General features: G+C 34.7%; 1 protein-coding gene across 1 annotated transcript in view; it reads left to right on the top strand.

Moving 5' to 3' along the window:
* LOC133530504 (uncharacterized) overlaps positions 1–12,519 on the top strand; it is a 115,109-nt gene extending 102,590 nt beyond the window's left edge. The window contains exons 5-6 of the mRNA XM_061868423.1: positions 1,584–1,636; positions 11,507–12,519. The gene's annotated coding sequence lies outside the window, so the exon portion shown is untranslated. The remainder of the gene's footprint in view (positions 1–1,583; positions 1,637–11,506) is intronic.
* The last annotated feature ends 463 nt before the right edge of the window (positions 12,520–12,982 follow it).

The raw sequence follows: 12,982 nt of genomic DNA, 5'->3' as shown, positions 1-12,982 counted from the left end.
GGATCAGCCTACGCATCAAAAGTATTTATACGCGTAATTATCTAATAAAGAAAAAGAGATATGTATCTATATGTAGAGCAACAAATATGAACACAAAATGTCCATACATTAGTTTTCTAAAATGCTTATTACTTTCGTAGTCGACACCTAATAGCATCGGGTAGCGGAATTATCAGTACTTGACAATAGATGTCGCGTCGCAAACATCAAAAAGTCTAATGCTACACAACTTTCAGCCAATATTATAACCGGATTAACCGGAACTCTATTTTCAACACCTTCTGCTTGTAATATTAGTTGTAAATTGACGCTCTGGTTAGCCTGAGACCGCGCCTGCGCTCGCGCACTTGTTTGACTATGTTGCTGCGGGCAAAATATTTAAAAAATATCTACCTACTCACATCAATATTTCTTTGTATAGTTTTGCAAGAATATAATAAAATTTGCACTTAATGTTATAAATAGATAAAAATGTACTCGTCAATATAATTAATTATTAGTATAAGTATGTTTTACTCATTTAAGTGAATTGTAATATTCTTATGAGTAATAAAAAAAGATTCTTTAAACCTAAATTGTTGAGAAATACAATTTTCGTCAGTTGCGATACCCGAGACATTTAGTGTCAAGTAGCGGTACTGTTAATCTCGCTACTCGATGCTAGATGTCGACTACGAAAATAATATGCGTCTTGGTACCAAAACTGATGTACGGGGTGAGCACTCCATGCTTACTTCTTACATCTCTATTGTCTGGTTAAAAAAAGTATTCCAGGATGACAAATACATAGCGCGTTATTTTATCCGCTGCTATGCTGATTGTACATATATTGGCAAAATGAAGAATAGATTTGTTTCTTCAAATCGAATAAGCCACATGTGATCTTTATTTCCGAATGAGTAGTTTAGTTTAGCGATAATAATACTAATAATGTGTAATAGAACGAAGTTAGAACATTGAAATTAACATGTCACCTTGATTTGGTATTAATGCAATCGAAACGGAAAAAATGTGTCAGGATGACTGATGCAACGAAAAGTCACATGACGATTTCCATAATTTTATAATGTTTTGATTAGCGTTTTCTATCAACACTTGCCTTCTTGGCTTGGCCTCCAGTAATATCACCACAATTTATGAATTTAAAAATCTAAATACCCAATGACTGATCATTATTCTTATTCATTAAATAAAAGTCCAAAACCCAATAACTGATCATTTCTGATTCACAATTTAAAAATCCAAAAAAGGACCCAATGACTGATCATTACTGATCCTCAATTTAAAAATCCAAATACCTAATGATGGATTATTTCTGATTCACAATTTAAAAATCCAAATATCCAAAGACTGATCATTATTTTGATTCACAATTTAAAAATCCAAATATCCAAAGACTGATCATTATTTTGATTCACAATTGAAAAATCTAAATACCCAATAACTGATCTTTATTTTGGCTCACAATTGAAAAATCCAGATACACAATGATTGATCATTATATGATTCACAATTGAAAAATCCAAATACCCAATGACTGATCATTATTCTGATTTACAATTGCAACAATAATACGTTTTCAGATTTGGAGGCAACAGCGGGCGGCGTGGACGGCATGTGGCTGAAAGATGTCTGAGTAAGTCATTTTTTTTGTATATGTTATCATTATAGTACCTAATACAGATGTATAATTGACTTACCTACCTATTTACGAGGGAAGAATAGCTCTTCAAAGTACTTGGAATACCTATAATGTACATGTGAAAAGCATTAATAAATACAATACGTACAATACTAATCTAACGAAATAACGGTAATTTTACTAAATCTTAAAAAATCACTTTGATTTTGATGTTGATCGCTTCAGCATAATATATAAAATAAAATAAAATAAATAAAAATAATTTATTTCAGGTATATCAGGCACCCATAAGACACATTACAAAAAATACTAAAAATAGAAATACAGGTATTAGTAGTAAATATTCCAGGTATATAGGTTTTGCTTTAAAAAAATTGTTTTACAAATTAAAAAAAAAGGAAAACTTAAAAATCAAATTTTTCATCATAACTACAGAATTGAAGTCGATGCCATGAATAACCAGGCCGCGTAGCCAACGTTACAATCGTTAACGCTATCGCAGTTATCCCTCTCTATCACACTTCTTTATTAGTGCGACTGTGACAGTTGCGTGTCGTTCGCCACGGAGCGTGAACAATAGGCACGTTGGCTACGCGGGCAGATGGTTGCCTCTCTGTCGCACTTGTAAGTTCGTACGTAATAGTGACAGGGACGCAACACGTCGAACTTGGTTCGCGGTAGGCACTCAGTTCACACAACAATACTTTCATGAGTTGTTTAATTGCTGAGATAAATCAAGCCAAACTGACAATACCTGACGCCAAAATGTACAATGCGTCTTCTGTACCCCTAGTGTACATTTATTCGATAGCGAAACGTGACGTACGCGTTTGCGTTAAGTCTCATTTTGTATGGGATTTTGATTTTCCAAAACGTTCCGCTTGGCGCACGTTACCTAAACCCACACAAAATGAGACTTAACGCAAACGCGTACGTTACTTTACGATATCGATTAAATTTACACTAGGGGTACTTAACGGAGTATACGTACCTACTCCGGTTTGACGTTTAAAAAGTGCGAGGGCAAGTGTCACTTACTTGCCGATATCGATAGAATTATGAAGTGATATTACATTTATTTATTTATTATTATTTTAAACTTAATGTCACAATAAAAATAAGTACAAATGGCGAACTTAATACCTTAAGGCATTCTCTACCAGTCAACCATAGGGCAAAACAGTTATTCTCGAATGTGGGTGCAGTGAGAAAAATAATTCAAAAGAAATGACAAAAGTAATTTTAAAAAAACTATTTAAAATTTTGGACATTAATAACATTATTCACATTGAATGAGTTTATAGTTATGTTGACGACTGGTTTGACTTAGTTTAGTGACCCTGCCTATGAAACCGATGGTCCCAGGTTCGAATCCTGGTAAGGGCATTTATTTGAGTGATGAGCACGAATATTTGTTCCTGAGTCATGACTGTTTTCTATGTATTTAAGTATTTATAAATATTTAAATATTATAATTATCGTTGTCTAAGTACCCACAACACAAACCTTATTGAGCTTACTGTGGGACTTAGTCAATTTGCTTAATAATGTCCTATAATATTTATTTATTTATGTAATTTTTAAATATTACATTCGCTTTTACAATTAAATGAACAGAATATTCTATGTAATTTCATTTCTTGTCAGAACGACTAGATTCAATGTCAGATGTCAGAGGTAGGTAAGCTATACGAATGAATCAAAGAGATTTGTGAATAATGTTGTAGATAATAAGGAAACTAACCGCTCTTAATTAATATTTTTTTCTACAATCGTTCACATTTGTTATTATGATTTTATTCAGTAATTGCTTGATATCGATGTCGATAGTACTAAGTCGATATTTAATTAATTAGCACTGGTACGTTTTTGCCCCCGGGCTATGATAATACGTTAATAACTTCTTACCAACCTCAGTTGAACAGTAAACGTATAACCTCATTACGAATAGTAACCAGAAAACCGTTAAAATATGTTAGTAGTGCTACTTATAGTTTGAATCAATAACCGAGTACAGTGGAAGAAAAAAGTCGTTGCATTTTATATTAGCAGTAGATAGAGATACCCTAAACAGAGGGTTGCGTAACGCCCGTGTGTGGTCTAAGTTACAAGCGGTGGCGGGTGAAGATTATTTGTGACCGCAGCCGGCAAAACGCTAACTTTGTCGCTTGTGACAAAGTGGTACGTTTCGCCGTTCGCAGTTACAAATAATGTCTGCCGCATGTACCCACAGAGGTCGGCCAAAATAACCAAGGTATAGGTGCCGCAAGACGGGCGAGGATCTGGTAGGCCCCGACGGTGATGGTAGGACGACCTGGACGTATATCTCAACGACTGGCCGGATATTGCTCAAAACCGAGACAAGTGGAAACCGAGACGAGGGGGGAGTCCTTTGCCCAGCAGTGGGACCCTGTATTGGCTTATAATAATAATATATATTTAATGACCTTTCTTATGTGTGTAATGCTCAAAAGTCGAAAGTTCATACCTCGGTCGACGACTGTTCTGGCCTAGTGGGTAGTGAAGGGTCACTACAGCCAGCATAGGCAGGGGCCTATGAAGCCTATGGTCTCGGGTTCTAATCCTGGTAAGGGATTTTATTTGTGTGATGTGCACGGATATTTGTTCTTGAGTCTTGGGTGTTTTATATGTATTTAAAGATTTATATATTATATATGTATATCGTTGTCTGAGTACCCAAAACACAAGCCATCTTGAGCTTACTGACTGGGGCTGGGGCTGTGGGGCTTAGTCAATTTGTGTAATAATATCCTATAATATTTATTTATATTATTTTTATTTTCTTTGCAAAATCGCAGTGTGACAAGAGGCAAATTCGCTAAAAAGATTTTTTTATTTTATTTGGAGAATTCGGGTCAATGACTATACTTAGAGATGCAACGGATAGGAATACGAACATTCGTATACGCCGAATATTCAAAATGTATTCGTACTTTATTTTTAAGCTCATTTAAAATTTCGAACGTCTTTATCCTTACACGGAAAATAATATCGTTGCGAGTTTTATAGGGTTAGAATAAAAATCACGTTTACCATTGTGACGTAAGTTTAAATGTAAAGCAGTACATACGCATTCCAAGGTCTTCTGCCTCTTGACGCTGTATAAAAAAATCTAAGTCAAATCAATCAAGAAATACCTTGTTTTGCGTCGTAGATTTCAGTCGGCGATAAATAGATAAGCGCAGCCAAAGTAACCAAATATATCACAATTCATTCTTACTCCAATGGTAACAAAGGTGTAAACAAAAAAGCCTTACCAGGATTCAAACCAGGGACCTCATGCTTCGTAGGCAGGGTCACTACAGACTAAGCTAGGTCGTGATATGTGGTCACTTTGGCTGCCACTATTTGATGCTAACTGTATAAAGACAACATACCTACGGTACCTACTTTACTTAAACATAAAATTAGGCAAAGATTATCATAAATCACAAATAAAGGGAAGACCCGAAAACTGTACATTTTGACTGCATCGGCACTTTCCATCAGATGAGATTGTGGTCAAATGCTTACCTTTTTGTATATTGTATATTTTTTTCATGACAAAGTTATATTTGCAGTTGGTAATGATGTCAGTGTATGAGACAACTGCAAGGTTAAATCTATACCTCAATCATACCGAGATACTATTCGTATTCGTAAAATTCAGAATGTGCACATGGTGAATACGCGACCGTAAAAATATGCTCTATTTATGTAACAGCATGTAACTGTAATAAATTAAATCTTGCTTATGGAATAGACGCACAGTTTACATGCAGTTTATTTTAGAATTCTGTAAAAAAAATATCGTTAATAATTTTACAAAATATTTTAAATCACATAAAATACAGATTACAAATTGTATAGATTTATATATTGTTTCTGACATGTTCTTGTACCTTAAATACAGATTAATGTCAAATCTGATCACTTTATTCATTTGAATATTTCATCGCTCTTGCCTATGACATAAGACTAAGCACAGAACACCAAACCGTTGTCGCCTGTGTCTTAGACCTCAGCGCACTTGGGCGCCGGCCAGAGGAGGCGTGCAGCACGAATCTGACGCCTCGCTATACGGTCCGATACTGCTCAGAGATTGCACGCAGATTTTATTTAACCGCGCATTTGACCCATTAAAGAAAATTAAGGTTCGAGTTTGCTTTGAAATGGTTGAAGTAGATTAAACTGATATGAGGGCGGATTTCATTTTGTTATCGATTTTTTCCGTTATATTTGGATAATATTTCGCTGATTTGGAGAGCTCCTCATTTTGGGCGACATAAACATGAAATCAAAACTTGTCCCGAAAAAAATGGATGTATCTAATTACATAGAGAAATAAGTAAAGTTACTAAATTATCTGCTCTAATTGTTACGAAAATACCACGGTTTAAGCCTATTGGAAATTTGTGAAACGCCAATGATGACTTTATTCGTCAAATAAGTGGCAAGTTGCTTATTCAGGACTTTACTTGGACATGAAACAGACCCTTAAACAAAACCTAAATATTTAATAAAATAATTAGATTTGTTCCCGAAGTTTTTATTAGCTCCATATCAAATAGCTTAGGCTTAGGTTAGGAGCTAGGAATTTACTTTTTACCCGAATATAACATTGGATATTGAAGTTAGTTAATTTAAAATTATAAAGTAATCATATTTTATTTAGTTTTTGTCTTAATTTTTATATTTGACATGTTTCCTGTAAGTTAGTTAACTTTGTATTTTAATTTTTATGTTTCTAACTTTGATATCTAATTCTAGTTCGAAAGATTTTAAAATGATTTTCATTCCAATATTCATACCTTCAAATCGTGTAATTTACATGAGAGCTTGAAGTCAATACTTTTACTACAATAAATATTCTCAACAGTTTCAATCTGAAGCGTCGCTAGTGTCCCTAGATTGGGTTCAGTCTGCGCTCCGCTGCTCGTAAAATTTACTATCGATCTGGTGACTCACGAGTGTAGATAGCTGAGGCTAAAATAAAGACTTAGAAAACTTTCATACAAGCTTACAATGTCTAAAATACTCACAGATCTGGAATGACGCTTACGTTTCAAGATAATTGAAGTGTGCAAAGTAAACCAACACGAATATGAAAGTTCATGAGTATGAAAGAGGTAGACTATAAATGACAAAAGTGACTTCTTTTGAGCTACCGCTACACACGCACACACACACACAGCGGCCGCTAACGGCCACTTGAGTGCATCAATCATATGAAAAGCTGTATTCAAGGAATAGGACCCAGCATGGGTTATTATATCTAATTTGTGATTATTTACAAAAGCAAGATAATTTCTGCAGTCACATATTATTTCACAATCCAATACTTCTTAGAGTCAAGCTAAGCTAACTCTGCAACGTCTTTGATAGCATAGAGTGTAGAACCACCATTTTGGAGTCAATGGCCGGCAGTCTGCGTGCTACTTCTAAAGTCCAGCTATTACGCTTTACAAGATGTAATAAAATTACCGTACAATTTTAGTCGTATTTAAAGCTCCTAATACCTTGACACTGGCGAAATTGTCCCAATGAAACTGAAGCTATTTAATTTTAAAAGAATGAATGGATGAATTATATTTGACAGGCAATCTTGTAGATCTGTGGATAGAACAAAATAATTCCTTACTGTATATCCCCCACTCTTATATACTCATAATACTTAAAAGAACACTACAATAAAATGCCAAACTTCTCTACAATAATTATGCCTCTCACATTGGCGACCATTCGGAATATATCAAAATTATGTTTCGGCGGGGCAATAAAATTTCGAAGTTGAATCTCTTTGCATTTCCGTTCGTGGAATTGAACCGCCATGTTATACCTACTGGATTTTCTTTAAAGGAATGTGGTCTTTATGGCCTGGTTTTGAGGCTTGGAAACGCTCGGGGCTTATATCGATTAGGCTTTAAGACGATGTTATTTTGGAGCGTTTTCGTTACTTAGGTTTATTATGTAGGTTTATGTTTAGTTTTAATAACCTTAGCTTAGAAAAATAGTTACATTTGCAAGTTTATCTAAGACAAAATCTACAACTATCAGATTTTATTGAAATAAATATTCAGTCTTAATTATTAATTATATACTACTACAAAAGTCAATAAATAATAAATAATAATAATAATAGTAATTATGTAAGTAGTGTGTATGTATATGTATTGTCTTACTGTTGTAGACTTAAATTTTAAGGGTATTTTAGTTTGCTATTTAGTTTTTTTGCACCTCCTAATTAGTTAATTTAAGTTTCAGTTCTCCACTACCTAAAGGTTGTCTGGAAGAGATCGCTCTGTAGCGATAAGGCCGCCTGTTGTTGATCTTCATGTTTTTTATGTGTTTCCATGTACATTATTTTCAGAGGTTGTGCAATAAAGAGGATTTGTATTGTATTGTATTGTAAAAGTCACCAAATATATTTTTTTTAGATTTTGTTAATAGAACATGCAGCACACATACATACATTCAAGGTAAATAAAATAAGATACTTTATATTAAATTTCAATTACGAGGGAATATCGTAAACCGCGTGTCAATGTCAGCCTAAAGCTTGCAGCTTGCAGCAGCCTAATGGCCTTGACTCCAAACAGTCACGAAGAATAAAACTGCTTTGGGCTTGTGCACAAATCACGCGAGGTTCGATAGGGGGGGAGGGGGGTCACGAAAAAATCACGAAAGATCACGTTGGGGGAGGAAGAACACCTCACGTGTATTTTCTATGTTGAACGAAACTAAGAAAAAATCTGTACCACATACTTTTTCTCGGTTTTGTTAAACATAAATCTTCACTTGGCACTTCAAAATAACGAGTCGAAACAAGACTTACTCTATACAATATTATTTATCTTAAAATTAGGTCGAACGAAAAAATAAATAAAAAATACACGTGTATCATGTTCGCTATAGTTTTAATAGGGAATATTACGTGAAATCTGCGTATAATGCAGATGCTTCACGATTTTTTCGCTTCGACCAAAAAAAGTAGACCCTTATTGGTTTAAAAGACCTATCCAACGATACCCATATCATTTGGTTAAAGCGAAAAACAAAAATATTTTGTATGGGTACCGCCCATAACCATACCATACCATAAAAAAAATCTTGTACCGTTCTATCGCCATGCACTATTTATGTATCCATGCCAAATTGCAGCTTTCTAGCACTAACGATCACAGAGCAAAGCTGCGAACGGACAGATGGACGGACATGGCGAAACTATATAAGGGTTTTGTTGACGCTGTAGGTGTTCCACAATACAAACTCGAAATACGGATTACGAAAAATAGTTTAATTTCCAAAAGTTACAGACACCACGTGAATTTTATATGAGAGCGATATGTACGTGTGTCGCGCGCGGATAGACAAGCCGACACACGTACATATCGCTCTCATATAAAATTCAACAGGTCAACAGGTTTCAGGTTTACAGGAATATGGAACCCTAAACAAGGGATATATATGTACTAGAGTAGTTACATAAGTAGGTATTGTACGTGTGTCGCGCGCGGATAGACAAGCCGACACACGTACATATCGCTCACATATAAAATTCAACAGGTCAACAGGTTTCAGGTTTACAGGAATATGGAACCCTAAACAAGGGATATATATGTACTAGAGTAGTTACATAAGTATATGAGTATGTGTATTTGTATTGTCCATAGAAGTGACCTTTTTCTAAAAAGTTTTTGACTCTAATCGCTATCGCTTATGATTTAGACTGCTCTAAGATATCGGAAATAGTGCACGTCCCAGTAATGAGCGTATTGACTCGCGAGCGCGACTGTATGGACTGTGCTGGCGGTTGACCTTTGACGTGGCGATTGTACCATCTACAGGATGCTTTTTTATTGACTAACCACAACATGTGTATACATATCCCGGTTTTTTGGGACAAAACCGTACGAGTTAGCACTGGTACGTTTTTGTCCCAAAGTAATGTAAATATCGACTCAAGCATTGTCGATATCGATAGCATTTTATAACATCTTACACAAATCAACCTAGCCCGAAACTAAGCAAAGCTTGTATTATGGGAACCAAGCGACGATATATACATATTTATATAGATAAATACATACTTATATACATAAAAAATAGCCATGACTCAGGAACAAATATCTGTGTTCATCATACAAATAAATGCCCTTACCGCGATTAGAATAGAACTCAGGACCATCGGCTTCATAGGATCACTACCCACTAGGCCAGACCGGTCGTCGAATTTCTTAATCATAGTACTTAAAAACAACTGTGACTCGTCCTTAAAGTACATAATATTAATTAATGTTAGTTACTTTATTATCTATTTGCAAACCTCTTTCATTTATTCTTAGTGCTACCGTAAATATCTTACATTTGGTATTGGCAAAGTTTTGACAAAAAATAAAATTACATCGAATAATAACTGCCCTGGAGATGCAGGCGTCCATAGGCTACGGTGACTGCTTACCACCAGGCGGACCGTATGCTTGTTTGCCACCGACGTAATATGTAAAACATACTTCATTTAGTTTCGACAACGGCATTGTCTCCGTAAAGAAGTAATTTTAAACGTAATTCTACGTATTTGATCAAGTCCCGTTTTCATAAATTAATAATGTGCAAAAATCGTGAACGTTTAAATCAACTTCTTAACTCGACGGAACATGAAATACTTACCAAAAAAACAGTTAAAAAAAAATCAATAAAATAATTTTTGATTACAAGCTATTATCGCTGACTGTACTTTTACTTCCACAGGCAACTAATATTCATCGAAACCATTCTAAAAACCCCAAACACAATTAGGTTGCGTTGTTTCATCACAGAGTTCTAATGGCTTTCCCCTGTCTCCATAATCAGATCAACTCGATGGTACCATAATATTGCATTGTCACCTGACTTACATATGTATGCAAAATTTCAGCTCAATCGGAAACCGGCAAGTGGGTCAAATTTAGCTTCCAAGATTTTACCCACACAAACAGGGCAAGTTAAATAAAAGCTTGTAAAAAGTAAAACAATCTATTTCATCCAGCCATTTTCGAAAAATAGAGTAACAGACTTTTTTTCATCCCGAGAACAAATGGAGATTCGGATTTCGGTTAGATATTATTTAAATTATGAAAACTACTGATCACGATTTCTACCCACCCTGTCGCAGTAAAATGGCGGACAATGTAAGCCACGCGATCGAGATGCATTGGCCAGCACGAAAACTGCTGAGCGAGCGATTTATGCGACTACAAGCAGAATAGATAAAAAAGCCATAATACAGTGAACATCTATAGTAGCGATAAGTCTACGCGTCAGATGTAGGGATATCACGAATATTTGCATTGGAATATACGAATATTCGCTTTCGAATATACGAATATACGCATCATTTTAAACATTCGCGTCGACATTCGCATTCGCATCAAGTGAAGCGAATGTTTTGCGAATGCGAATTTGTAAAGGTCGTGTCCTGTCTCGTTAACTCGCATATGGGCAGTGCGCACAAACTGTTTTCAAGTAATGCCTAGTTTACCCTCTGGGTTGGAAGGTCGGATGGCAGTCGCTTTCGTAAAAACTAGTGCCTACGCCAATTTTACATCAAAACCTTTAGGTTGCTTTTAGCGCCATCATAAAAGTATCAGAGTTTCTAGGCTCTAGCAGAGTTCGTAGCCATTCTCATTCAGTACATCAACTATAAATTATCATTTATTTCGACCATACTTACTTATGGCTATTTTATATATAAGCTAGTTAAAGTTATCCTCTCTGTATAATATCCATTATGTATATTGTCATTGTAAATAAAGAACAGTAAAAATAAAACTTATATACTTACTTTTAAATTTATAATTAATACTTAACTTTATCTAATTTCAGGTCTCACAGTCAGGAAAACGTGAACTGTCCTACTGAAGAAGACGTGACTCCTCAAATAATGCAGTTCCATTATTAACTCGCCATCGTAGAATATAGATGAAACCAGTCAATTAATTATTACAAAAGACAGTGCCGCAACATTTTTCAAGTTATATTGTGAAAATATTATAGGAGTTGATACTATTTACCACTCAGTATCAACTCCTATAATGTTTTCACAATATAACTTGAAAAATGATTCGGCACTGTTTGTCTTCTCCGTAGTCCATTTATTGTATCTTTTGATGTAATGACTGTTTGTTGCCACAAAAAAAAAAACTTAAAAAGTATATAATTATATACTCCTATGATTGAAAATCGAAAACGGAGAATGACGTATGTTTCACTGATAAAAAAAATACATACGTATTGCATAAGCTGCAACTATACGATTCATTTAAGGTAACTGATTTACTATAGCTGTAAATATGCGAAAAACAGGAACTGTACCTCTATTCATACTTTAAATGCGTGTACTTGAATAATGAATCCTATGTTAGCATCGCCATACGGTTTATATTTGTGTCAAATACATAGTTAGCTCTAATTGATTCACGGTTATTGTTTTGCCAACATTAAGATAACTTACGGCTTATCAACGCAGCTGCATCCTTGTTGAAATGTCGCAGGGAATTCAGTGAAATAGGAAATTATTCAAAATGTCCAGATTGTAACTTATTTTCAAGACTTCGGGCATTTAAAATATTGAGTTTGGTTGGATTAGGTTGTGTTAGACGCCAATCTATCAATTCTAATTTATTGTCATCAATCAAACGAATAATTTTACAATTTAACTTAGTTTTTTTATAGGCGTAAGGTATAACGTTTTAAAAGTGATAATTTTATAGGTATGTTTATCATTACTGAAATGTTTGTGATTTCTCACATGGATACATGATCCACCGTTTCTGGTATGCCAAAACTGTAACAATTTTGTAAAAAAATAACTCGCAATAAACAATAAAGTCGTAAAACTCGCGTTTAATTACAAAATACTATAACCTCACTAGTTGTATTTTTGAAACGCAGAGTCAAATATAATGATATGGTAATTATATCCTCAAAAATACCTATTAATAAATCTTAAATATAAGTGTTCTGAAACGTATGACTTAATAACTCCGACTGACTCAGTCATCTTAACCCCAAAACGGGAATCAACCTCGGAATGAGAGATAATACTCGTAAGCTGGAAACTTACAAACACCTTCAACGTGGCGTTCTAGAGGTTCTCATAAAAGTCGACTCAATGGACCGTGTGCGCGTCGGAAGTTATTTAAGGTTAAATGTCACAAAAATCGGTTTTTCGCGAATATGAAAGTTTCTATAACTCCAATGTTGTTTACATCTTAGTAAGAATTGTAGGGCATAAAATAAAAAACCCTAATCTGAGATGGAAAATGAATAAAAATAAAAAATAATAATTAAGTTAAATGC

The sequence above is a fragment of the Cydia pomonella genome, chromosome 23 (assembly GCF_033807575.1).
Source record: "Cydia pomonella isolate Wapato2018A chromosome 23, ilCydPomo1, whole genome shotgun sequence".
Lineage (NCBI taxonomy): Eukaryota > Metazoa > Arthropoda > Insecta > Lepidoptera > Tortricidae > Cydia > Cydia pomonella.
The sequence above is the reverse complement of the archived record's forward strand: the minus strand, read 5'-3'. Positions and strand labels throughout refer to the sequence as shown.